The sequence below is a fragment of the Zosterops lateralis genome (assembly GCF_965231275.1).
Source record: "Zosterops lateralis genome assembly, chromosome: 1".
NCBI classification, from domain to species: Eukaryota; Metazoa; Chordata; class Aves; order Passeriformes; family Zosteropidae; genus Zosterops; species Zosterops lateralis.
In genome coordinates this window covers 43,009,375-43,034,279 of record NC_139762.1, presented here as the reverse complement: position 1 = coordinate 43,034,279, position 24,905 = coordinate 43,009,375, and the positions used below count along the sequence as shown (strand labels likewise).

The 24,905-nt window shown below is 38.8% G+C and overlaps 1 long non-coding RNA gene across 4 annotated transcripts; it reads right to left on the bottom strand.

Moving 5' to 3' along the window:
* Nucleotides 1-244: 244 nt before the first annotated feature.
* On the bottom strand, nt 245-24,856 carry LOC310907415. Of its 4 annotated transcripts, XR_014589622.1 has the most exons (9): nt 24,790-24,856; nt 19,927-20,082; nt 12,543-12,623; nt 11,362-11,424; nt 6,257-6,437; nt 5,572-5,740; nt 2,567-2,647; nt 2,331-2,485; nt 245-1,958 (listed from the first exon to the last, which is right to left on the bottom strand). It is a non-coding gene; the product is annotated as an uncharacterized lncRNA (long non-coding RNA). The 4 variants fall into 4 exon arrangements; XR_014589621.1 differs by having other exon boundaries at nt 245-2,485; XR_014589623.1 differs by lacking the exon at nt 6,257-6,437 and having other exon boundaries at nt 245-2,485.
* Nucleotides 24,857-24,905: the final 49 nt, after the last annotated feature.

Below are 24,905 nucleotides of genomic sequence, written 5' to 3'. Positions count from 1 at the left end.
GCAGGCCCTTCCAACCTGGCCCATCCTGTGATCCCCTGCGGAGCAATTGCTGTCACCTGGAGGCTTCCGTTCAGTATATTCTCTAGTTTATGTGGATTATCAGGCAGACTATCTAAAGTGTTGTTGAAGTGCTTCTCACCATACTAATTAATGGCAATAAGTGCCCGGTGCAGGTTCGTTTCCTGCATCCCACATTCCTTCCTGAGTGGCTCTTTGGGCACTGAACACCCAAAGCCTGGTGGGGGGACAAAACCCTCATCAGACTGAAGACCCCAGTTAGCCTTTGTAATGGTTGTTATTATATTTCTCATTAAAGTAACAGGCATGGGATAAATGCCACTGGCATAGTCATGAATATTAAAGGTTCCTAAATGTTTGTGTCCAGTTCCAGGCCCCTCAGTTCTGGAAGGACATAAAAGTGCTGTAGTGGGTCCAGCAAAGGTCAGTGAAGCTGGTGGAGGGTCCAGAGGATAATGAGGAGCAGCCAAGGGAGCCAGGGCTGATTAGCCTGGAGAAAAGGAGGCTCAGGGGTGATCTTATGACTCTGTACAGCTGCCTGAAAGGAGGGTGTAGTGAAGTGGAGGTCAGGCTCTTTGGGCAACCTGTGACAGGACTAGCCTCAAGCTGTGCCAGGGTGGGTTGGGCATCTGGAGGAATTCCTTCATGGAAAGAGCAATTAAACATTAGAATGGATTGCTCAGGGAGGTGATGGAGTTCCTGCCCCTGAAAGTGTTTAAGGAAAGACTGGACACGGCAGTTAGTGGTTGACAGGGTGGTGTTCAATCGTAGGCTGGACTTGATGATCTCAGAGGGCTTTTCCAAGCTAATGGATTCTGTGTTTCTGTGATTACTTGGATCTGCTATACATAGTATTTAAGTATTCACCTTTGCTACAATGTATCTTGGTTGGCTCAGCAGCCACTTCTTGTTCTGACTCTCGGGCATGGATTCTGTGGATGAGTGTGGAGGAGCCAGGTAGGGGGTTCTCTTTTGAACCCTCATAGTTATACTTACAACAGGAAGTGGGGTGAGGTTAGAAGACACCCCAGAGGTGTCCCCTTCAAGCCAAAAGGCTCCCTGTGTCTCCATCCCTTGGAGTCAAGCTCCAGAGACACAGGGACAGTTCCCTTAATGACCATCATCGACGTGCACTGTGTGCTGCCTCTGTGTCACTGTGGGGTTCCTGTCAGACACTGCTTCCACAGTAACAGTCAACAGTTACCTGTCAATATGGGAACACTTTCTCCTATTATTTCTCCAGACATGGTTCTCCAAGATTTCCCCCTCCCCCCACTCCTTCCTTCACCTTGTGACAGGAAGTGTAGATACACTCAGTTCTGATTAAGAGATTTTAGTTTGTACAGTTTTTGCCTCATTGCCAGCAGACAACACTTGTCAAGACAGCCCAGCATGCCTCTTGTACACTAGAGAAAGGTTTAAGGAGCAAAGTTGTCCTTGGGGAAGTCAACAGCTAAAGGAATTTAGTGGAAGTAGGATTTCTTAGCAGTCTTCTTGCAGTGGCCTTCAGTGACAGTGTTCTCCCTAACTCTGCTCTCAGGCCCCTCAGAGAGGTCAGGTTTGTAGGCAAGGGGAGGTTTAACACAGGGATACAGTTGGGAACAAACATACTCTAACACACACCAGCTCTGAACACCTTTAAATCACAGCCTTTAATGAGACAGGACCTGTAAGATGAAGGATACTGAAAAGGAACAGGATTATTTCAGGAATTTGAAGAGCAGGATGATTCTCTCTATTTTGTAATTGAAGTTCTGAATATTCCAAATTATGTCTAATAACGTACCATTTGTCACCATTTCTCCAGTTCAACTTCACTCAGCTCTGATCTTCAGGCTTTCTTTTAGACACATATATATGAAAAAAATCACACCATCCTTATTCCTAAATATCTTATTCCAAGTCTCTAAATTTGTTGTATCTTCTTTTTTAAGAAAGAGCTATTGGACAAGACATGTATATATTTCTGAATATCTGCAAGTAAAGAAATAACAAAAAAAATAGCAAGTCCTCCTAATGTGTATATATTTAACAGTGTAATAATTTATTTATGTTGCCATTGTATTTATTTATATGTGCATATATATGTAAAAACCATGCTGTTTTGGTAAGAAATAAAACCTATAAAGGGAAGAGCACTATGCTCTTGTGCACAAGTGTAACTGCATATTCTCTCTGATTTTATCAAAACAAGGAAGTCACCAAAAATCTGTGCTGGGTGACCAAGCCAGAATGGCCAATGTGGACCTGATGTGGATGTCTGTGTCTGTGTCTGTGTCTCCCAGGCTTGGTGCAGTGTTTATTGCCAGTACCTGAGCTTGCTCCAGAGCATGTCACATCAGGATGGGCACCACGGTGAATTTGCTGTGCCTTGCTGTAGCTTTTCTTTAACAATTATGTCAAAACCTATTTAGCTTCAAGTGTGGCAGCCCCGGTATCCAACTCCTCCTCTTCCACATCATGACATCTAGAGGACAACAGTAAGAGTTTGCTTTATCCATAATGCCATGATTTTACCACAAGGCTCGTTTACCTGAGGGGTACTTACAGCAGGCTTTGGTATAACTTCCATCATCATTTTGCCATGTCTGTGGCTTCTAGTTCCAAAATAATTTCTTCTTTTCCAATTCTAGAGGACAGACAAGGCAATTTTTTGTCAGCTAGGCTTTTTTTCAGTATGGATTATTTTAAAAAGGAACTTAACACAAATAAAATCTCTTCTTATTAACATTCAATTGATTATGTGTGTGGCAATTAGTGAAGGAAGGGAAGAACCTACCCTGTATTACAATTCAAACACTCAATCATACAATAAGAAATGTTGACATTTTTCCTTCAAAAATATTGTGGTAGCATCACTACTTTCCTCTAAGGAAAGAGGAGCAGGTTTCTTGCATAATTGTTTCTTATATTATACAATTGTTTCTATGTTATACAAATTCCTTGTATCATTTGCATTCTGCTTGGGATCTCTTGTCTCAGGGAGGCAGGCACGCCATCTGCTGTGAAAGATACAGAATAAAATCAAATACCATTTGAGAGAATAAAACAAGTGTGTGGGGAAAAAAAACCCAAACCCCACTCCTAAAATATTACCTCTCCTGGAATTTTGGTTTTTCAGGAAAGAAATTATCACGATTCGGGCTTTTAAAACAAATCTCATTCTGAAGAAAATAAACACGGCACAGAGATGGGCAGTTTTTCTAAGTTTCTTTTGACTATTTCTAGGCTAAATTGTTAGAAGCCCAAAGGACCCAACTGTAATTTGTAATTTCAAGGAGAGTGGGGGAAGTTTCAGGAGGAATAAAACCTATCTGCTCTCAGACAAAGTAGTCTCAGCATCTCATTTCTCCCTTGTACACTACCTTCCTTTAGCAGACTAGATTAAGCAGAAGTGGACCAGTGTTTTCTCTCTGCTTTTGGCCTCAAGAAACAAACTTTTCAAGGCTCTATGTCAAGTCCTTGGAGACCCAAACCCAGCAATCTCCTACCCAGCCTTACAGCTATAATGAGATGTAGATAACCTCTCTGCTGATCATACCAGCAAGACCTGGCTAGCAGAGGAGAAAATCAGGATTTGTGGCATTTCCAATCACTGCCAGCTCCAAAGGGACCTGTGAAAGTTACAGTTCTTTTGTCAGATTCCACAGTATGAAAATCTCAGCAGTACTTTGTTTGCCTAGTATATTCCAAGAGAAAATTTAATATAAAAAAATGCTTTCTGTGTTATTAATAAAGCTCCCTCTCCTTTGCCACTCCAGTTTAAAAGCCTTTACCCCCTAGGTGGCACTGCACAATAAAGTAAGGCATGTTTAAATATGGAATGATCATTAAGAAAGAGTCATTAAGGTTGGAAAAGACCTCCAAGGTCAATCTGTGGCCAAACACCATGTCAACCATGTCAACTAAACCATAGCACTTAGTGCCACATCCAGTCATTTCTTGAACACTTCCAGGGATGGTGACTCCTGCAGCTGAAGCAACAGGTTGTACCGATGCTTGACAACCCTTTCAGTGAAAAAATGCTTCCTGATGTCCAACCTGAACCTCCTATGGTGCAGCTTGAGGCCATTTTATCTTGCACTGGCTGCCTGGGAGAAGAGACCAACCTCCACCTGGGTACAGCCTCCTTTCAGGTGGTTGTAGAGAGTGAAAAGGTCCCCTCTGAGCCTCCTCTTGTCCAGGCCAAACACCTCCAGCTTCTTCATCTGCTCCTCACAGGACTTGTGCTCCAGGCCTTTCACAACCTTTGTTGCCCTTCTCTGGACACACTCCAGCACCTCCATGTCCTTGCAATAAGGGGCCGAAGACTAAACACAGAACTTGAGGTGCTGAGTACAGAAGGACAATCACTGCCCAGGTCCCGCTGGCCACACTATTTTTTTACAGGCCAGGATGCCATTGGCTTTCTTGGCCATCTGGGAACATTGCTGGCTCATGTTCAGTTGGCTGTCAACCAACACCCCCCAGGTCCTTTTCTGCTGGGCCAGACGAGTTCTTGTTTACAATGTAAACTAGTGTAAGTATGTTGAATGTAGCTATTAGTCTCAGCTTAGTAATCCTCTTTTTCTGAATCTGTCTCTCAAAGTCAATAAAACATACTGCTGTGAATCTCATTTTAATACAGTATTTTTACTTTCAGAGTGCCATGGAATATATTTTCCTGGAAAATTATAGTGCATCCCATGTATTTGTTCTGTCTGGGCTCAGTGAATGAATCAGCAGAGGCTGTGCTTACTTTAGCAAGTCATTCAGAGCAGCAGGAGCAGATTGACAGCTGTAAACTGCAGGGACTGAGGTTCCTCACAGCTCCAGTATATTCTCACACAGAAGTTATTTTGCATTTGGTGGGAACTGGCCCAGTACTGCACATCATCACCTATTTTGAAACTCCTTGAAAAAAAGCTCTCTCACAAAACTTCCTTGACATAGGACCTCTAAGAAGCACCAAGTGCCCCTTTCACCTGCCTCATGTAGACACGTTTCACACCACTTTCTACCTTGTACATAAAAACTTCACAGGCAGAAGGAAGCCCTCTTTTCACACTCCTCCAGTTTCTGAGTGACACTGTTTTACTTGTTTGATATCCTGCTCTTCACTCTGGTGCTGGAACATGGATTGCTTGGTGGGCGCAGGGGAGGAGGAATAGCCTTTGCTCTCCAGGCCCTGTAGCAGTGTCAGGAAAACACCTTGAGTATGCCCTTCTCACTTCTTGCTTTCACATTAAAAAAAAAAAAAAAAAAAAAAAAAGACAGGGTATCTTTCTTTCTGAGAGTGTTTACCACTGTGACAGTTTTGTTCACAGTCAGATAGAGATGCTGAGCCTAGGAGACAAGCTTAGACAGACAGAATGTTGGGATGAGAACAAGTTGGAATGGATGTTGGAAAGAGAACAAGTGGGTGCAAAACTTCTGAGAGCAAGGGGGTACCACTGAGAAACAGGGAACTGTGGAGCATAAGGGATTTAGAGAAATGATGCCACAATATCCTCAATAAATTTCTGTAATTCCCTTTTGAGAAGAGGTGCTCTGCTTTTCTTCACATTATAGTACCTGGTAAATAACTCCATCATGTATCTCCTTGCTCATTCAAGATCTCTGATTTTCCTTGTGCATGGTATTGTGTTGTTCCTTCATTTGGCTCTTGCAATAGCATCATTATCTTTTTGTGGTAGTGGGTTTAAGTCCAGAGACCATCCAAATTGTGCCATGTAAGTCTTTCCTAGGATAAGAAACAAAATACAGTTTTGTATAATTTTCTTCATTTTTCTCTTCTGGTGTCATCCAGAAGAAATCTGCCCACCCAATTACAATTACTCTGGCAAAAAAAAAAAAAGAGATTGTGGGAGGAGAACCATTCATATATCATCATACATTTTGGGTTGTTTACTTTCCTGTAGAGAAGGCCAGCACAAATCTTACAGAAGTTTGGTTTCCAGTTCAACTCTCAAATTGACATGAATATCTTTATTTCAACAAAAGTATGCTAAGACCCAACCCATAACATACACAGGGACAAATTTTCCAGTGTTACCCAGTTAGGGGTAAAAGGTCTCTAAAACATTTTGTGATTACATCGCTGCCCTATTTAGTGCAAGAAGAAATTGATTTATTCCTAGCAGGAAGATGTCTGCATGACATGTGTTTATGTCCCTTATATGTCAAGCACTACTTTATGCCCTTCAACATTGCAGAGCATTGACCCTTTTGAAGACACAGAACTAGAAAACAAACATACCTGTGTTGAATCAGAAGCTTTGAGGAAACATTGGTTCTTTCAGCTCAGCCTTAAATTCTTCCTATGCTGGCCCAAGCTGATATGCACACTTAGTAGGAAAGTCTAATACTGGATGTCTTCTCTGGTTTGCAACAGCTAGGAGGCTGGAGCTTATTGGGAAATTATGTTATGTCTCCAGGCACTGGAAAAGTAAATTCTTACTAATGACTTGTTTGTTGTAGTTATTGTTCTCAGCATTTCTCCAGACATTCAGAAATATATTATTTCTCTCTTGAGAAGTATAAAGCAATTTTTTTTCACTAAAGAAACAAATTATTTTGCTGATAAAGCCTATATGAGATGTTGCAAAAGCAAAAAAATGTGTTCAGTACAGTTTTTCTAACTTAACAGTGTGCAGTAAAATTTTTATATATGTTCTTGTTATTCTTCCTTATTTTTTAAGGAATTTGAGTAAATTTGAAGCATTTTTTCCTCCAAAACTTTTAGTATTTTTTCCTCCCAAACTTTAGAAACATAAGACTGCCACACAATTTGTTGAAAGATGTTAAGTCTATAGTGATGGAGGGTTTTTTTAAGAAATAGGAGAAAGTTTTACCGATTATTTGCCTAAAATTGTAGGCCTCTGTAAAACCTGCATCTAAATGCCTTCATGCTGCACATCTGCAGATAATACAGAGATATCCCTTGTTTATTTGTTTGTTGTGAAAAGCAACAGGAAATACCCTGTTGGCAGCTACTATTGCTCCCTGACTCAGTCTGCAGTTCAAGTCCAAACCTGAGGTTTTAATGATACATGATTAAATGCAAAGGGGGTTTTGTTGGTTTTTAAATTAAATTTTAACTTGCCGTGTTACATCCCAGGAACAAAATACTGCATGTGATCCTGGATGAATGCTGGACAAAAATCCCAACCCATAGGTTTTCTTAATTTATAAAGATTAATGTAGATTTTATTTCAATAGTTCATGTTGACTCTTGAAGTTCCAAATGTATTTGACTGTAGTAGCAATTTCTGAAAGCTATTTTAGTTTCTTTCTATTTGTCCTTCCTGCCTAATCTAAGTCAGTTGTAAATGCATGTGGCTTCAAAGGAAGGAGGAAAAAAGCATAATGAAAATAGTCGATGTGCTCCAAAATGTTAAAAAGATGGAAAACTATTTAAAGAACAAAACATGTCTCAGGAGCTCAAGAATCACTGTGGACTGACATATGGTAATCGTATGTCAGCATATGCCTGTGCTGCTTCTGCAGCACATCTCCATTTGCTAAATTCTATTTGTGTCCAAAGTTGTAGCAAGAAGATCAAGTTTCAACACAGTAAAAAAAAAATGTACAAGTATGATGACAGGTTTAATTTTTTATTTTCTGTAGAAGAAATCCTCCATATTTTTATCCTTTCCTTGCTCCCTTTTCTGATTTCAGAGACCATCTTGACACTTCAATTTACCCATCTCGCCCCGTGATAAATTCTCAGTATCAGGAAAATTGGGACCAACTCCAAGATTAACAAATATTTCTTTAAATTGCAGGGGGAGAAAGATTCAAAAGATGCAGTGCATAGAAACGTAGAATTAGAAGAGAGGAAACAGTTTCCATTTCCTGCTCTAAATCTAGTAATTCAATAACTGAATCACTGCGCCATTGTGTATATCTGTTTCTGGTTTCTGGAACCCAGAAATCCCATTCTGAACTAAAGAAATTTCCCTTTGGAAACTTTTGTTGAAGTTAATATAATTTTAGTTTCAATTAAATAGAAACATTAGAAAGTGCTGGGAAATTTCAGCTGCAAACTAGCTGTCAGTTATGAGCTAACCCAAATTCTCATGTTGTTTCCTCAGAAATATTCCCTCCTCCATCCTGAAGTTGAGAGTATCTGTTTGTTTCAGTTTTATAACCCATGCTAAAGCTGACAAACTACATATTTGACTCTTTTGGGTACTAGAAAAGTAGGTTATGAGGAGCTGCAAAAAATGTTGACAATTAAGAATAAAACTACTGAGTATTGTATATGGGTCTAAGGTCCCTTCTATTACTACAGTGTAAATGGAAAGCATTTTACTTAAGGATACTGCATGACAGGGAAATAGGTTAGAGCAAGAAAAGATTCCAAGGGTATCACAACCAATTGTGTTGTTTGAGTTGCACAGATAAAGTAAACGGAGCACGTATTTCCTTTCTATCTGGAAACACACAGGGAAGAATTTCTATTTCCAGTCAGATGGGCAGGGAGTGGATTCTCCTCTCAAGATAAACCCAAAATAACTTTGCCAAAGGAATGTCTCTAGATTGATACTGCTATACTCCAGATGAGAAATCCCCCCACATTTCTGAGTCTCAAGCGTGGATGAACGCAGCAGACCAGTGAAGCAATCATTTAATCATTCATTTCCATTAAATGGGACACAGGGTAGCTACATGTGTCAAAAGCTAGGAAAAGGAGAGCTACTTTGAACATGCACAGGGCCTTGGGATTAGAAAACCACCATGATTTCTGCCTGCGGATTGTTGCACTGAAATCTCTTGGATGTTTCTATCATAACTGTGGTGGTGGTTAAAGAGAGGCTGTGCAACGGTAACTGCAGTTTCTGCTTCACTGCACTACCTTGTCGTGACATTAGCACATATTTTACATTCTGTGAGGGGAACGCTTCCCTCCTCCTCTCTGCTGCTTTAGAAACAGTGAAGAGATGAGATCTGACACTTGAAAATGCTATAGCACTGTGACCTCACCGGGGTATAAGATGGTCTTAGTGGAGGCAGAAAATTCAGCTGCCTGAAGTACTTTTGCTTCGTCCAGCTGGTGTCCTACTGTCTGCAAAGCTGCTTCCAGACAGCAATGCTTTGTTATTCACTTGACTTTACTAGCCCTTGTCAGAGTTAATTGGATTTGTGACATGGTCAGATGTTTATTTCCTGATTCTGTTGTCCTTTGCCTTACAGAGCACAAATGCCAGGGGAAACAACAGTGCATCTAGCAAACACTAAACTATGAACAGATACACAGAAATGCTTTCCAACCTTTTAGGAGATAAAATTTAAGGAAATGTGTGCTTAAAATATTTTTCCCTCTAATTTATGACAATATTATCACTTAGTTCTGATTTATCACAATAATTAAAGCAGTTATAAAACCTTTTGTTTAAATATATCCACAGTTCTCTAGACAGTCAAATATCACATTCATTAATGTTGTCCTGTATAAATGCCCAACTATTTGGGGAAGAACACACATAAATCACATAAACACAAGGTTACACTTCTGGTAAAATCTCTTGGTTTATTAAGTATTTGAAAAACTTACACTCTTCATGAAAGCCACTGCCTACAGTCATAATTTTATTATATCTTTACCTGTGTAATAGTTTTGTATGGGAGATTATATATAATAGGAGTTATACAACCCACTTTCTAAATCTTTCTGGTGTAGTATTTTGCTGTAAAATACAATAAAAATGTTTATTGAGTTATTAATACCTCTAAATTATTTAAATCAAAAACCAAAAAAGAAAAACACTTAATTTACAACTGCTACAAAAAGCATGAGTTTTGGCAAGGAATCCCAGAGAAGGTTTTATTCTGAAATGCAGTCTCCCTTTGTACAGAAGTTTTGGTTGGATGAGAGACCCACATGTGCCCTTAGAGAACAGATAAACACACACACACACACTCACACCATTCTGGAAGTCACAGTGGATACAGTCTTTTCTTCAGGCTTGAAACAAATCAACCACAGCTGTGTGTACAAAGAGTGCACAGAAATACCTGAACATTCAGTCATATGTCAGCATGAGCTAAATTTCATAGATGTTACATGATAGTAACAGCAGGAGGAGAGAGAGAGACAGATTGACAAAGCAGTTAAGCATGGGCTTAACTTTAAGTTTGTATCCAAATCCTCATGAAGTCAACAGCTATGCCTTGGAGCCATGCCAGGATGTAGCTGAAGATGTGACCATCACAGTCTACTTTATTTAAGCATGTTGTTATTAAGTTTGTAAGCAGAAATGGAGTTAGGCAGTTACTGGTAATCTGTAAGCATTGTGGAAAACATGTTGGCAAAATTTTTATATTCCCTAGTGCAAGAGAGTAATAAAATCAAAGATAAACTACTTGTCATCATGTCAGCAAGAAACAGTGTGTATGATTTATTTCTATTTCATTCTAATTTTATTATTAACAAAACCCCAGTGCTTGCAATACACATAAAGCTGCAGTAGCACAGGGGCAAATCAATCGAGTTTGGTTTCATTTTTTTGCAGCTATTTGTAAGCATCTGCAAAATGCACAACAAGGCTAACCTCCATTCCAACATATTGTACTAGCTGAGAAACAGGAGAGGAATATTTTAATTTTTTTTTTAATTATAGTGATTCCAACTGAAACACTATACTGATTTTGTACTGATTTTGACAGGCCATTGGTGCCTTAAATAAGGCATGTTTAGTCCTTCACTTCTTACACTTATACATTGTAAAAGCCAAAATAATATCCACCTAGACTCTGAAGCTGTTACTCTACCCCCCTAGGAACTTCGGGAATGGATTTACTGCCTTCAGTGGGGCAAGGCCTGAACAAAAATCACAAAGTAAATTTGCTGAAAAAGTTACTAAGCTAGAGAAATTTTATCAGAATGTCATCTTCTATCGTATCACTGTTCCTACTTGCCAAATTAATTACAAGATTTTCTTATGCTCTACTGTATTATGCTAATTAAAAATTCTTCATTACATTTCCTTGAGGGCAGTCATAAGAAAGATTATCATCACCCAACAACAGTCTATAAACTTGGTGTATCACAATTCTTTCATTACATTCACATGTCTTTCAATATCATTATTTAGCTTCAATAAAGTTGAGGTTGATTTATTTATTTACATGGCATTTAGTAGCAATCTACAAGCAATAGCTGGAGCAGAAAAAATAGTTTTTCTCCAATCCTGCCTATAATTGTGGAATTGATTTATTTTTGGAGTAGAGCTCCATTAGGAAAGATAAGTTTTCTAGAAAGCTATTCAAAATGCAGCAAAATATTAAAGAATAAACAGGAAAGGGCAGAAAAATGGCTATGTGCACTTTTATTATTTATTAACCTGTGTTGGCACTTACTTTTATACAAAGGGTTACGCACCCCAGAATGCTCCATGCTCTTAAATTGTACTTTTGTCAGCCCTAAAAAGATAGGATAAAGAATACTAAGGTCAACAACCATGCACACACCAACATAAAGCTTATCAGCTTCTATTTATACTTACAGTTCTTTCACAATACATTATTAATGCCAAGGTTGTATCAACTACCATGAATATTTAACTGATTAAAAAATTGCATGTTAGTTCACAAGAATATTGCTGATGTCTGATTGGATCTCAAATAAGATTAGATATTATTTGGGGGGGGAGAGGGAGAAGAATGTCTGTTAGGGTAAAAGGAAAGCACAAAACCTCAACAAAATCTAATGCTAATGTCAGCAGCTGAATTCCAACTTAAAAAGCAACATTCCTCTAGACATGCTGTTGCATTTTGTGTCATTTCTTCATGAACCTTACTCAGAAGCAGGACTGCTACAAAGTGATGTGATAAAGGCATCCATCCCTGTTTTCAGGTACAAGGCCTTCCTTAGTGACAAAAATAGGATGTCCACTTATGAAACAATTCCTTAAAGAACTACTAAAAGCTGGCACAAGACCAAACATTTCCAGGCCTGGAAGTTCCTTAGCCTCCAGCCCTGCCAGGAGGCAGAGCACATCACCCCAGGGTGACAGGGACCCTTTGGGAGGGAGTCCATCTGGACACCTGCTCAGGGACCTGCAGCCCAGCAAGCGCTGCCAGCCCTGACGCACAGGCAGCTGCAGCTCTTGGAAGGCTGGGCCACCTGCCAAGTGGATGGGTAGAGAGCTGGCAGGCAACCAGCAAGCTTCTGGCAAAAAATTTGACAAGCTTGGGTTCCACAAGATTTCTCTTTTAAAACGTAAGAATGCTACTTTCTCTTCACAACAAAATACTAAACAGTTTACCTTAGGAAGTGCATTTTGTACAAGTTCATTTTCTCCCTCTAAAAATACATGTTGAGTAAAATTTGACGGTTTGTGGTGAAATTCAGATGAAACCAAACATTAAGGAATAGATGCCTAATCAGAAAAAAATAGTATTGAAATAAATAGAACCATACAATCTACCTGGTATGTCTGTGTCATCTGTTGCTTGAGTAGTGCAGTACAGGGCACTGTGAAAATCCTGCAATTAGTTCTAAGAAACAATGAAGTATCACAAGCAATGTATCTGCTCACCTGTGGCACTTCCTCAGGCAGACCAGGGCAGACACTGACTAGAACAAGGGGTTAAACTCTCCCAAGTTTTTGTTGACTTCCCTCAGGTAGAAATAGTAAAAGCATAATGTGATTTCCTGATATAGCTCAGTATGAAGTTGTCTCAGCACAATTTTTAATCTGTATTTTAGACATAAATTAGCATATATTAATGTTAATGGAGTTACATTGCTTATTGTGTCTGAGCTAGAACCTTCAACTTGTGTTGTGCAGTTTGCTTACATATTTAGAAGAGCAGGAAAAATCTACAGCCCTCCTACTGCTAAATAGCATAAAAATTAAGTAATTAATCAGAAACTACTTAGCTCTTGGACTAGTTAAGTTAAAGAATTCTAGCAGCTCTATTTTTGGGGATTGAAGGCAGAATCCACACTGATGTATCCAATATTCCTTCTGCACTTGTGTCAGTGCTTTATTCTGACAGGGTGGCTGGCAAGCCCCAACCCAAGTTCATATTATTCAATATTCATATATTGTTTCACAGTCAGGAGTTCACTATAAGGAATGCTGACAGAGTTGTCCCTTGTGAGTACCTACATCTCACTGAATTTGGTTTTCAATATTTCCCCTTCAGCTTTAAACCAATGCAGGTTTCATGCAGCCAGCTAAGTTAATTAGCCTGATGCCTATCACTTTGGAGGGAAAAAACTTTATGCCATCTTACATTCCTTCAGCTCTTATAAGTGTGAGAACCAGTTTCAGCTGTTATGTGCACTTGAACTTCTGCTTCTTTTTGTGCAAGAACCTAAACAATCTGTTAATGAAGGTAGGAATCACCGTAGCAGAGAATCACTGTCCCAGTCCATCCTTTGACAGGAAGAAAACAGCAGTGTCTGTGGTATCTTCTGCAGTCAGAAATTCCTGTGGTACCAGTACAAGACTTCTGAGAGAAAATATCTGACAAAAGACAACAGAAAGTGCAAGTCTTGTCTCAAAGTTTCCATTTTATAAATTGCATTCTTTAACTTCCTTGATCAAGGAAGGTGGTGAAGTTCAAGTCTTCTTCCTTGACAGCCAGCAGGAACAGAGATAGTCAGTGCACATTTTAATAAGCTGCTGTCTCGTGCACTCTCCAGACCATCGAGACAAATTGCATTCCCTGTAAGGCTTCCAGTGTGATCAATCTCATATGTTTGGCTGCCTTCCTAACAATACCTAGCAGGATCCAGCATACATGCTTATACAGGATTAGAATATAACAATTTTGTAAATGTGGAAAAGAGACATTTTCTGAAGTCAATGAGTATAGCAAGAATAAAACCATATCAAATGGGAAGGACTGCATTGCAGACCACTTGCATAAATTAAAGTATTTTTTTCAGAGAAGGACACCTTTATTTCATGAATTGATATTAAGCTGAATTTCTTCTTCCACCTTGTATGTTCTTAGTCACTGGCATTTTTCAGGAGACAAAGCAAATGTTGATCCTGTATGGGCTGTAAGGGAAAACAGCTGCTAGTCAGAACTGGGGTATTGAGAGCACTTGGTCAACCCAACTTCATAAAAGGTTTAAGTACCTCCAGACTGTATCGCATCTGTCAAAGCAGCAGCAAATACAACATAAAATGTAGAGCAGGTCCAATTTTTAGTGTGTCAGTAGAATCAGCCTGCAGTTATTTTTAACTGCCTTGGAAAGCTTAGCAGGCAGATACAGTTAATCCTTTAAAGGATTTGCAGGTATTCATAGCTTAATAAGTAAGTATAGTGGATTAAGCCAATAGGAGATTGTAGACAGTCAAAGACAACCTTTACATGCTAACATTTAAAAAAATAGAAAGAACAGTTCCTTTTATATAGTTCTTTCCTGACAATCACCCTCAACTGTCAAGTATGTGCCAGAATCCCATACAGGGAAATATGAAATAAAAATGTTACTCATTAATGTCAACATGTGTTGACATAATTAAGTTATCTGAAAGCAGTGGATTTCTGTTGTCTTCTATTTCCATTATCCTATAAGTGCTTTGAAAAGCAGAACTGCATTGTGAAAACAAATAAAAAATACATCTATTTATGTAATAAATAAATAAATAATAAAACCAGTAAAATTCATTTTAGGAAGAAGATAAAAGGCCAAATTATTTTTAAAGGTCATAATTTTTATTACTTGCATTCTTTTTCAGGATTCACCAACAGGCTCAGCTGATAGATGTGGGCCTTCAATATATTCATAAAAACAATGTGGTAAAAAACACATATAATAAAACAAAGGGAAAAAAAAGCAGATGACACAAAACTATTAGGCTGAGGAAATCTAGGGCTGGCTGTGAAAAGCTTTGGAGATGGTTCAATACTGAATGGGTGATAAAATGCCAGAGGCTATTCAGTGTCATTAAATGCAATGCACATCAAGAACGGGTGAAAAAAAATACACATATATGTATGTATATGGGGTGTTAATATCACCAGGAAAGAAATCTGAAGACATCTGGTGCCTAAAGGAACAAATATACCTGGGAGTTATTTAAAAATAAGCAGAGAAAAATATTAAAAATCTGCCCTGTAAACAGTCAAGCCACAAACACATGAATACTATATGGAGCTTCAGTCATTCCATTATCAAAAAGGTTATGATAGAATTAGAAAAATATCTAGAGAAGAATATGAGAGTGATGTATTAAGTAATGAACTTCATTCAAAAGGTGACCTGGTAATAGTTATTCAGTAGTTTTTACAATGGAAATATTGGAAAGCATGCTTTTTTAAAAATAATAAACTAAACTTAATTTCATTAGATATTGTGAGGCACAAACTGTACACAGATCAGAAAAATCATGACTTCATTGATTCAGCACTTCTGTTCAGTAGGTCAGCAGTAACTGTCAAACAAAAGAGTGTCCTAGTCACTGAAGGCCTGAAGAGCATGATGGAAAAATTATTGTAAGCATGATTGCCTCCAGACATTTTTTCCATAAGTATCTGCTTACTAGGTTAGGTAGACTTTTCATCTGGCTGAATTCAACAGTTCTCAAGTCCTCATGACTAGAATGACTGAAATCATGATGTGTATTGTTCGGCATATTGTTACGAGGAATTTGGCCAAGAGCTCCCTGCTTCTATCACTGCCACTTAAAAAGAATCATGATGAATCAGAATTGTTTCACTGACTGTCCAACTGAAGCAGCCTAATTCCCTACACGTTTTTGAAGTTATATACTCTGGCTACCAAACAAACCACTGCTTTCACACCTCAACTGTGTTAACTGAAATATAGTTGAAATATATGTAGATAAGTGATACATGAAAGATAAGAGCAGAATATTACTCCACAAGGTTATAATTAGGACTCTGCTCTTCCCAGATGATTCAATAGTGGATGTATTGTTGACTCTGATGCTTGAACAGAATTGTGAGACTTCAGAACATAAAACTAGAAGGGAACTCCTGAATCACGAACTCAGCTCTTACACTTGCAGTTGTATCCCTTAATTTATTTCAGAAACTGACCTAAGTCCCTTTTGTAACTACTCTATCAGATGGCAGTCGCAAAGTGTCTCTCCCCTGACAGAAAATTCTGTTTGACTTTTAGAGTCAGAGTATTCCTAGTCAGTTGATGATTTGTGCTCTTCTACTAACAGTTCCTTGGCTTAAAGAGAGCTTTACCTCTGTGATGGTACATTTGGAGAAGGAAATGATATCATCTGTTAATACTCATTTAGCTTGGCTCATTGAGGCAAGCTCTTTTACAGCACACCTCTCCTACCATGGTATGCAATGTCCCAGCTGGCTGTGACACCAGGCCTGTCAGAGCAGGCATTCTACACCCACATGCCCCGGTCCCAAGAGCTGTGCAGATAGGTTAGCACATTCCTTTCAGGCCAATGTCCCCTGTCACTGACACAGCCAGGCTTCCTCAGCATGTATTCAGAGCCAAACAAATGTGGCTGCACTAATTCACTTCTGGAAATAGTTTAATGGTGTTTAGATCAATCATTTATATACTATAATTCACTGTGTAGTGTAATTACACTCCTAGTTCCCCACTGTACACTTACAATCCCATGGATCACTAAGCTCCTTCTCCTCACTTACTCTGTACTGATTTGTCTTTCTGGAATGCAGAATTCCCATGGAACAGACTCCAGTTTTCCTATATGTCTCAAAATCTGTGATAATCTTTGACACAGAAACTGAAAAGATTTTCAGCATTTACACTAAGGGCTTTGCTGGAATGCTGAGCCCTGCAAGTCACTACAATGACTCTGAAGTTTATTGACACTTCTATTATGAGAATGACACCACTCCTTATCATTTTGGGAGAAACATCTTAATATAGTAGTGGCAGATAACTGACATCACCATCACCAAGTTCCTAAGAGATGCCTGAGAAGGAAAGAAATGCAGTTAAAACAGCAGGAAATGAAGATTGACAGAACACTTGACAATGGTTCTGCCCTTTTTCAGAGCAGTCTATCTCACACGTTCCAATCTTTCCTCTGCACAATCCAATTTGCTTAGGTAACCTGGACATCTTTCACTCCTCATGGCTTCTCTGGCTCCATTCCACACTGCAGATTTGTTGCTGCAAGTCACTCCTACTAACAGACACCGCACAGAGAATACAGTTTCAGGAAGTCTACCACTTATCTCACTGAGTGCTTCACTGTCATATCAGCACTTTTTCCGAATTCAGGAAGGTTAGGGGTCAAGGAGTGGGAATGAGAGAAATTGCTTAGGCACTGGATTGTATCCTGACACAAGCATGAAGGAAAGATCAGCACAAAGATAAACATAAACCTCAAAAAAAGGATTTGAGGACATAAAAGGGCTCCAAAACATAGGCATACCATAAGAAGAGCTTTATCACAGAGCAAATGAAACACAGTACCATGGAATCACTTGGGTGGGAAAAGGCCTCCAAGATCACCGAGTCCAACCATTTACCTAATGCTGACAACACCAAATCATGTCCCCAGGTGTCACAACATCAGAAGCTCCAAAACCTTAATGGTCCAGAGTGACTTGGTGGGTGGGAGAATGAGAGGCATTCATGTTTTATAGATGGGTTAGAAAGGGGCTGTGAAAGACAAAGTAGCTTAAGAGAAAGGACACACTGAAAAACATTTAAAATGAAGATTTTTTTAAATCTGTGGCATTCTGCAGAAATTTAGATTTAGTTATTGAATATCACCACATGTGATATTCAATAACACGTGTGATGTTCAATAAACATATATATTTATTCTTATGAAAGCTAGCAAAATACTACTGAAGTTGAATATACACCTTATATATATTTACCCCAATATGAAACCATACAATCTTGACCTTACAGTAATTTATACTCTAATCTATATTTTGAAAATTTGTAACACATATCTCAAATCAGACTATGTAATTAGAGAGAGCTGTGTTTGCTTAGCAGAGGAAGCTGGACAGTGACACTTCCTCATTCCCTTTCTGCCATCCTAATGTCTTATTGCCACTGCACCGGCTTCTGTGCTCCTCACACACTGAAGAAATGAATATGAGGAAACAGTCTGTGTTTGACTATCCTTTCATGCTCATTTTGCTTTGTGGCAATACCTCTGGCTTAATAGGGCTTTCACTTGACTTAGTTCAAGTCAAGGGAAGAATCAGCTCATATACCTATCCAACATGGCCTTAACATTCCTGACTAACCTTTTGCATGCCTGTCCAAAGGCAAAACAAAGCAACTGGACATTTCAGATGAAATCTGAATGTAATGTGATGTGAGCCAGACAAATGCTTTAATTCATCTTGATCTCTTTCCAAACTATAGAACATTGCATTAATAAATATCAATACTCATTTCAAAACCTTCAGAGTACTTGGCTAAAATACTTTGATTGTAGTCACACAGTCAAGTGTTAGCAAATTTTCATCTTAAAGATAGATGCTGCGTTGGCAGTTTGCAAAGAATTTAGAGAAAAAAATTAAACACAGGAAGCCCCAATGACAAATCAAGTATAAGGTTTTTTGGGGAAAAAAACCTACCCCAATTTTCTTGGAAAACATGTAATGTTGAATAAATCAAGAATTTTTCTTTCCTTACTTTTCTTTGGTACTTTTACTCACTCAGGTATACTTGCTGGGAATCAATTTCATACAACAGTACTTCCTTGAATTAAGATTTGATCCTTCTTCTTTATCCTGTCAAGATTCTTACCAAAGTAATGAGAAATTGTTTTTACGGTCCATGAGATGAAAGATTTATTCCTTTATTATGAGCAAATAAATTTATTTAAAAAATCAGTTAATCCTCAACTACATCCATAGAGCTGCTCCCATCATACAGGGATTAAGAACCAAGCAGAGGCCTTTCCCTTGAGTGGCATCACTGAGTGAAGGGCAGGGATGTGAACCTGGGAGGGTGCCACAAACAGGACAAGAACAGAGCATCTGTTTCTGTGGGGATTTTTCTCTCCTCCCACACATTAAAGGGAGACCTGCATAGAAAGTGTGTACAGTGCTTATTTTTTAACCAGTCAGGCAAAGGGTCATGATGGCTCTGTCCCATTGCTCTGTTTGTCTCAAGGACAGCTACAAATGCCTTGTGCTGAGATGTGATGTTCTCCCCTCATGCCATGGTATTCCCCTCCCTATCCTTCAAATGTTGCCTTACGTGTTAAAAGTGTGTCTCAACAACACACATTCTTAGCACTCTGCAGGCAGTTCTGCTTGTTGTTTTTGTGCATCACATCTCTTAATACAACATAAGGATAGATCTCATCAGGACTTAAATAAAAGCCAAAAAAACCCCAAAACAATCAGGCCTCCTTCCCTGCTAAAGAACCTTCACAATTCTCTTTACTGAATATATTATTTCTTCTAGGTTTGCTTTCAAGTGAGAACTCTCAACTCTTAATGCCAACATTTTGCCTCTTATCATATTAATAACCTTTTTTTGGTTTTCTGTTAGGCATCCTAAGACATTTTAAAGCTGTTCTAAGGCAGTTCCTCATCTAGACAATTTTTGTTTATTTTCTGTTTGGGCTATGTTTTTCTACCAGTTCACAGAGAGTACAGTACAGGTTAGTCATACATTCACAACTTGATTGTACTAACCAAAGTCATCCATTTATGCAGTTCTGAGGAGGAGGACGATTTTATTGAATCATTCAGGCAATTTTATTGAAAAGTACAGCATCCTCACCAAAGACATCATTCACAGCAAGAATAAGATGGAAAAGAATATCCTCCTCCAACACATGAAACAACATACCACATAGTTAAAATTGTGGTTTCTAACCCAGTTGTTTAAGGAAGTACAAATATGTATTTTTGAACTCTGTAGGGCTTCAAAGACTAGACTGTGAAAGGGAAAAAATGAGGAAATCACATGTATCACTCCTATTTTGCAGTAAATAGAAGATATCTTACCTTATTATTCCTACTGAAGATAAAGCAAGCACAAAACTCTTCCCGGATACCTTGAGACAACAAGCATGAAGTAGCTGCCACAGCACACACACAGGTCCTTTCTTGTTTTATGTTGGCCTATCCAAGTATCCATGCCATCTGGCAACCAAAAAGCCACTATAAAGAAAAGCAGCTATTTGAGAAACAGCCATTCAGCTCCCTGAGGTAAACAACTCACTGAAAAAGCAGAATTGTTAATAAAACACAAGAAAGCACCTGCTGATGACTGCCTCTACAGTAATCTGAAAAATTATTCATTTATATATATTTTTTCTGAATAAACAGTATTGTATTAAAGAATGAAAACAAACAAACCAAACAACCTTAGACATTTCTCTCTTGGAAGAAATCATCCTTCTCAAGCCAATTGTCCTCACACCACATGACCCTGAAAGAGCTGAAAGTGGCTTGAGAGGGAACATATCTGCTCTCCCAATGGAAAACAAGGACACTCAGATCTTGGCTGATCAGACCCTCCAGAGTTATCTTCTATAAATTCACAGTAAGCACACATTTTTAATCATCAATGACACACGTAAAGCACATTTTAAAACCCACTGATTCCAAGTAAATTTAAGGATGCACTTAAACATATAAGATGCTCTGGTAACAAATTCAGATTCAAGAAATCAAACATTGATATATGAAATAAAACAGTTTTTGTCTCCTTTGCAGCAGACCATAATATACTGCTTCACAGTTAGCTAGTCCTGACCATTCTTAAAAATTTGCAGTGCAGTAGGTAGAAAATAAATTTAGAAGTAAGTGGTATATAGCTGCATGATCTGCAGAGCTTATATTACCAACCAGCACAAACCATAACTGGATGAATAATGAGATTTATACTTGGTCAAGTGAAAAATAGAAATATGATAGACAAAACTGGTCAGAGTCTAGTATTTCTTACGAAGAATCCCATTAAGGCTCCTGAGACATGTTTGTTATTCTTAAATATTATCTATACAGTTTATATTAACAAATTTCAGCACACAAATTGAAATACTAATTCCGTGCTAAAGTAATCCATTTGCAAATTGTGCTATTGCAACTATTCAAGTAAGTCATACAGTATTTTTTTCATTTCTTGACAGAATAACTTGAATGTTGTAAACAAGATCAGTAATTCACTTTCAAGATTAAGTTTCAGATGACTGGCTGTTAATATTACAAAAAAGCCACTTTCAAAAATCATTACCAACTTCTTGAATGCTTTCTGAATATTAACTGCTCACAAATCCCAATCAGCAAATAATGACAAATCGCCCTGTCTTTCTCTTTTAAAAGCTTAGTTTTATAATTTTGAATACATTACAGCCAAAGGCAACAAAACATCTTTTTGGAAATGTTATGTATTCTGCTTCTTCACTGCTGCCTTTTCAAAGGGAAGCTTTTTGTACAGCAAACTACAACTACATATTGAGCACAGTGACCTCTGTAATTTTGATTTCAACAACAAGGTCACCATTGCTAAGAAGCTGGTTTTGCCTTAAAGGCAAAAGTCTCTCTAAGAACCTAAACTGGATGTTTTCAATGTAATTGAACTATAACAATTCATTTCCATAGGCTTATGAGAAAAATGCCTCCTAAATTTGTAACCAATTTTATAGCATTTGGCCACTGACAATAGATGCAGACAGGGAAGCTGGACCATTACTTTTTGAATTTCATACACTACTAACTCAGACAAAAGTTTTTATGTGAAGAGAGAGGCAACAAGGAGCACCCTGTCAAGAACAAGCACAGCATAGTCAAAACACATCAGAAAGTGAAAAGGCACAGAATGTGAGAGAAACTAAGACTCCACTCCTGGGATCACCAGCCAGCTGTGCACAGGAGATGTCTTTCCCTGTTGGTGCCTCCTTGGTCAGCACAGCACAGTGGACACAGTTGATTCCCTCCCAGAATCTGCGGTTTGGCATCACCCCAGGGCAGCTCACAGAGGGGTGGAGAGCTTGCCTGTATTAGAAAATTACATTATTTCATCAGTGAGATGCTGCTGCAGTTTACTCCTATGCATGTGTGTAGTTAAGCTGTTGGCAGTGCTGTTTCCAGTTAGAAGGGTTGTAACCATCATCAGCTGAAAAAAATGTTATTTCTCATCATAGTTGAAGGACCTGTTTCTTTATTACCTGTGTATTGTGTAGTCATACTCTGCAAGTGTAACAGCCACTGAGTATAACACAGTATCAAATAAAAAACTTAACTTTAACTTCAAAACTTACAATTTGATAGTAGGGAAGACCTTATATTTAATGTCCTTGGCTAAACAGCTACAGGTTGGGCGAGGTAGGAGAAAATGAGGGTTTAATATTTGCTAGGCATCATTAACATCTGCTCCTGTTCACAGCTATGTTTTGGAAAATGCTACGTGGAGTGGTTTCCCCTATACATTCACGAGATCATTTTGGCAGACAGAAACTTATTTCACAGGGCAGGAAAGAAAAAAAATGTATTACTGATTTCCCCCATGCTTTTCTATGGTTGCTTCATTACAGCTTTCCTAAAGTTCCCTTTGCTATCATGCTGTACAGCTAACTCCATGAATAATTTAATTGGGATACTATCTATCACCACACTGCAGTTGATGGAGGCTTGATTCTCTCAACATTTTTGCTTCCATCCTGATTTCTTTGTAACCTCACCCAAGAGCATGATGACCAAGCATTTCCATTTTCACTTTCTCCTCTGCAGCTCCCGAGACAGAAATAAAACAGAGAGGGGGCAGAACAGGAGTGGGGGGGATGCCTTCTGCTAAAGGTACAAAACACATCACACAGCCATCATCAAAGCTTCATGTGTGACAAGCTGGTAAATGAATCCTCAGGGAATTTTAACTCTACACATCCCTTCACAGGTATACAGCAAAATCCTCTAGGACAAGAGGATGAGGCAGCAAAAGCCACCTTAAAAAGACTCCAGAATGAATGGATGTCAGGGGAAGGAGGAGAGAAGGAAAAAAAAGAGGTGATGTCTCTTTGACTGTGAATAATCCTTGGTAGCTTTATAATTACCAGATTTTTTTTTTCCCCAGATAGCAGTATCAGCCTCTGTAACAGTAAAAAACCAGGAAAATTGCACCATCTTTTCTCAACATTAATATGTTCCTAATTCAACACAAAGCAGCAAGCTTTTATCATCATTCTTCCTTGCAGCCTTTTATTTTCTACTACTTTCACATATTTAAATATTACTTCTGTCCGCTACATTCTAATTTCAAAAAAGTCCTGGGTTTATATTATTTACATAGCTCAATTGAATATAGCTCACATATAAACAATATGATAAGGAACATGATTTAAAATAACAAAGCATAACAAAATAATAAAGCAATAATAAAATAACAAGCAACATGAAGTAGTTTAAAACTCTCCTTACTTTCAGTGCCTCTGCAAGTGAGGTGTTTAAAGCTAATTCATCAAATTTCAGCTATTTCCCCCTTTTTAATAAAGTTTCACAAAATCTAAAAACCACACACCAGGATAAACAGCATTCCATCTCTCATATTATATTAAAAGCAATATTATCCCTTTTGATTGAAGTAGGTGGCTGAAATTTGGACTCTTAGAAGCTGTTTCTGTTAGGAAATGCATTATAGAATCTGTTGGAGTTCTTTGTGTGTTTTCCTCTTTCTCTTGGAACATGAACTCAATCCACAGCTGAGCTGATCTGTCACTGAAAAGGCATTCCCATCCCACTCTTTCCAAATTCAAACTTTATTCTTCTTCTCCCCTTACTCTCTGGTCAATTCTGTTCCCCACCCTTTGCATTGGCTCTGCTGCTTGTTAAACACTTTCCACAAGCTGATTCAGCTCATTAAATTAGCAGTGTTGTTCAGCCATTTCAGTAATCGATTTTTCTGCATTTTTGTGATTTAAGTCAGTCGACCCAACAATGATGAAAAGCAGCAATAACAGGTGAAGGAAGTTTCCAGCAGGCCATAAGGAGGCCTTGCAGGGTCATGTAAAAGGGTTTTTTCTTGGCAGCTTTTCACCAGCATTCCTCTATTCAGTGCTCCATGTTTACTGGATAATGCATCAACATCAAAACTTTGCCAGTCTTCTGCACCTACATTCTGCCCCTGGCAAAATATTCCTGATCAATAACTGTGCATCTATTGTGAGAGATGCCTCCAATTCAGCACACAGCTACTGTCGTTTCACTCATTTTATACCTGAAAGAAATACACTCTCATGAATGGTGAGGTACATATTAGAACAGCTGATCCCTACTAAAACAACAAACAGGTGAAAGAAACATCTGTATTTTGGTTTGCAAAGCTACGGAGAGCCATTGAGAGAAACGCATGGCTAAGTAAACCAGATTTTTTTTTTCCTGTTTCAAAATACTATTTAAAAAAACAGTGTTTTCCGGGAAAAAATAAAATCAGGAAAGCAGCAAGAAAAGCAGCAGTACAAACAGCTTGCACAGTTAAGTCATTAATACAGCCAATACTTTTCCAAATACCCAGAGTGTCTGGGAACGTGTGTCCTTTGTTTAAAAGGGGGGACACAAGGAAACATCCCCTGCGTTAGGCTTTCCTTACATTCCCCTTAAGGGACAAAACTCACCTATTGAACTTTTACAGAATTTACCGCCATTCTTGTGTTACCCCAGGAAATACATAAAGTGAGGGCTGGTATACCTGCCTGCTTCTTGTGGAACTTCCAGCCAAAGTCGAGCTGTTACAATGATGGTGACAAGATTCATCTTTTACGAATTCTCAAGCGATATTCTTGAGGGGAAAAGCAAGTAACGAGGCCTCTTGTAGAGGACGACCACCCTGTCCTCCCCAGAAGACACACCTTGCCCCTGAGCCGCACTTACTTCTCTGGGATGCGAGGTGCGTCCTGCAGGGCTGGGGCTGCCCGGAGAGCCAGCGGCAAGGCACAGCACAGCCCCCTGCCCGCGGCAACACTCGCACGGGGAGCGGCGCTGAGGGC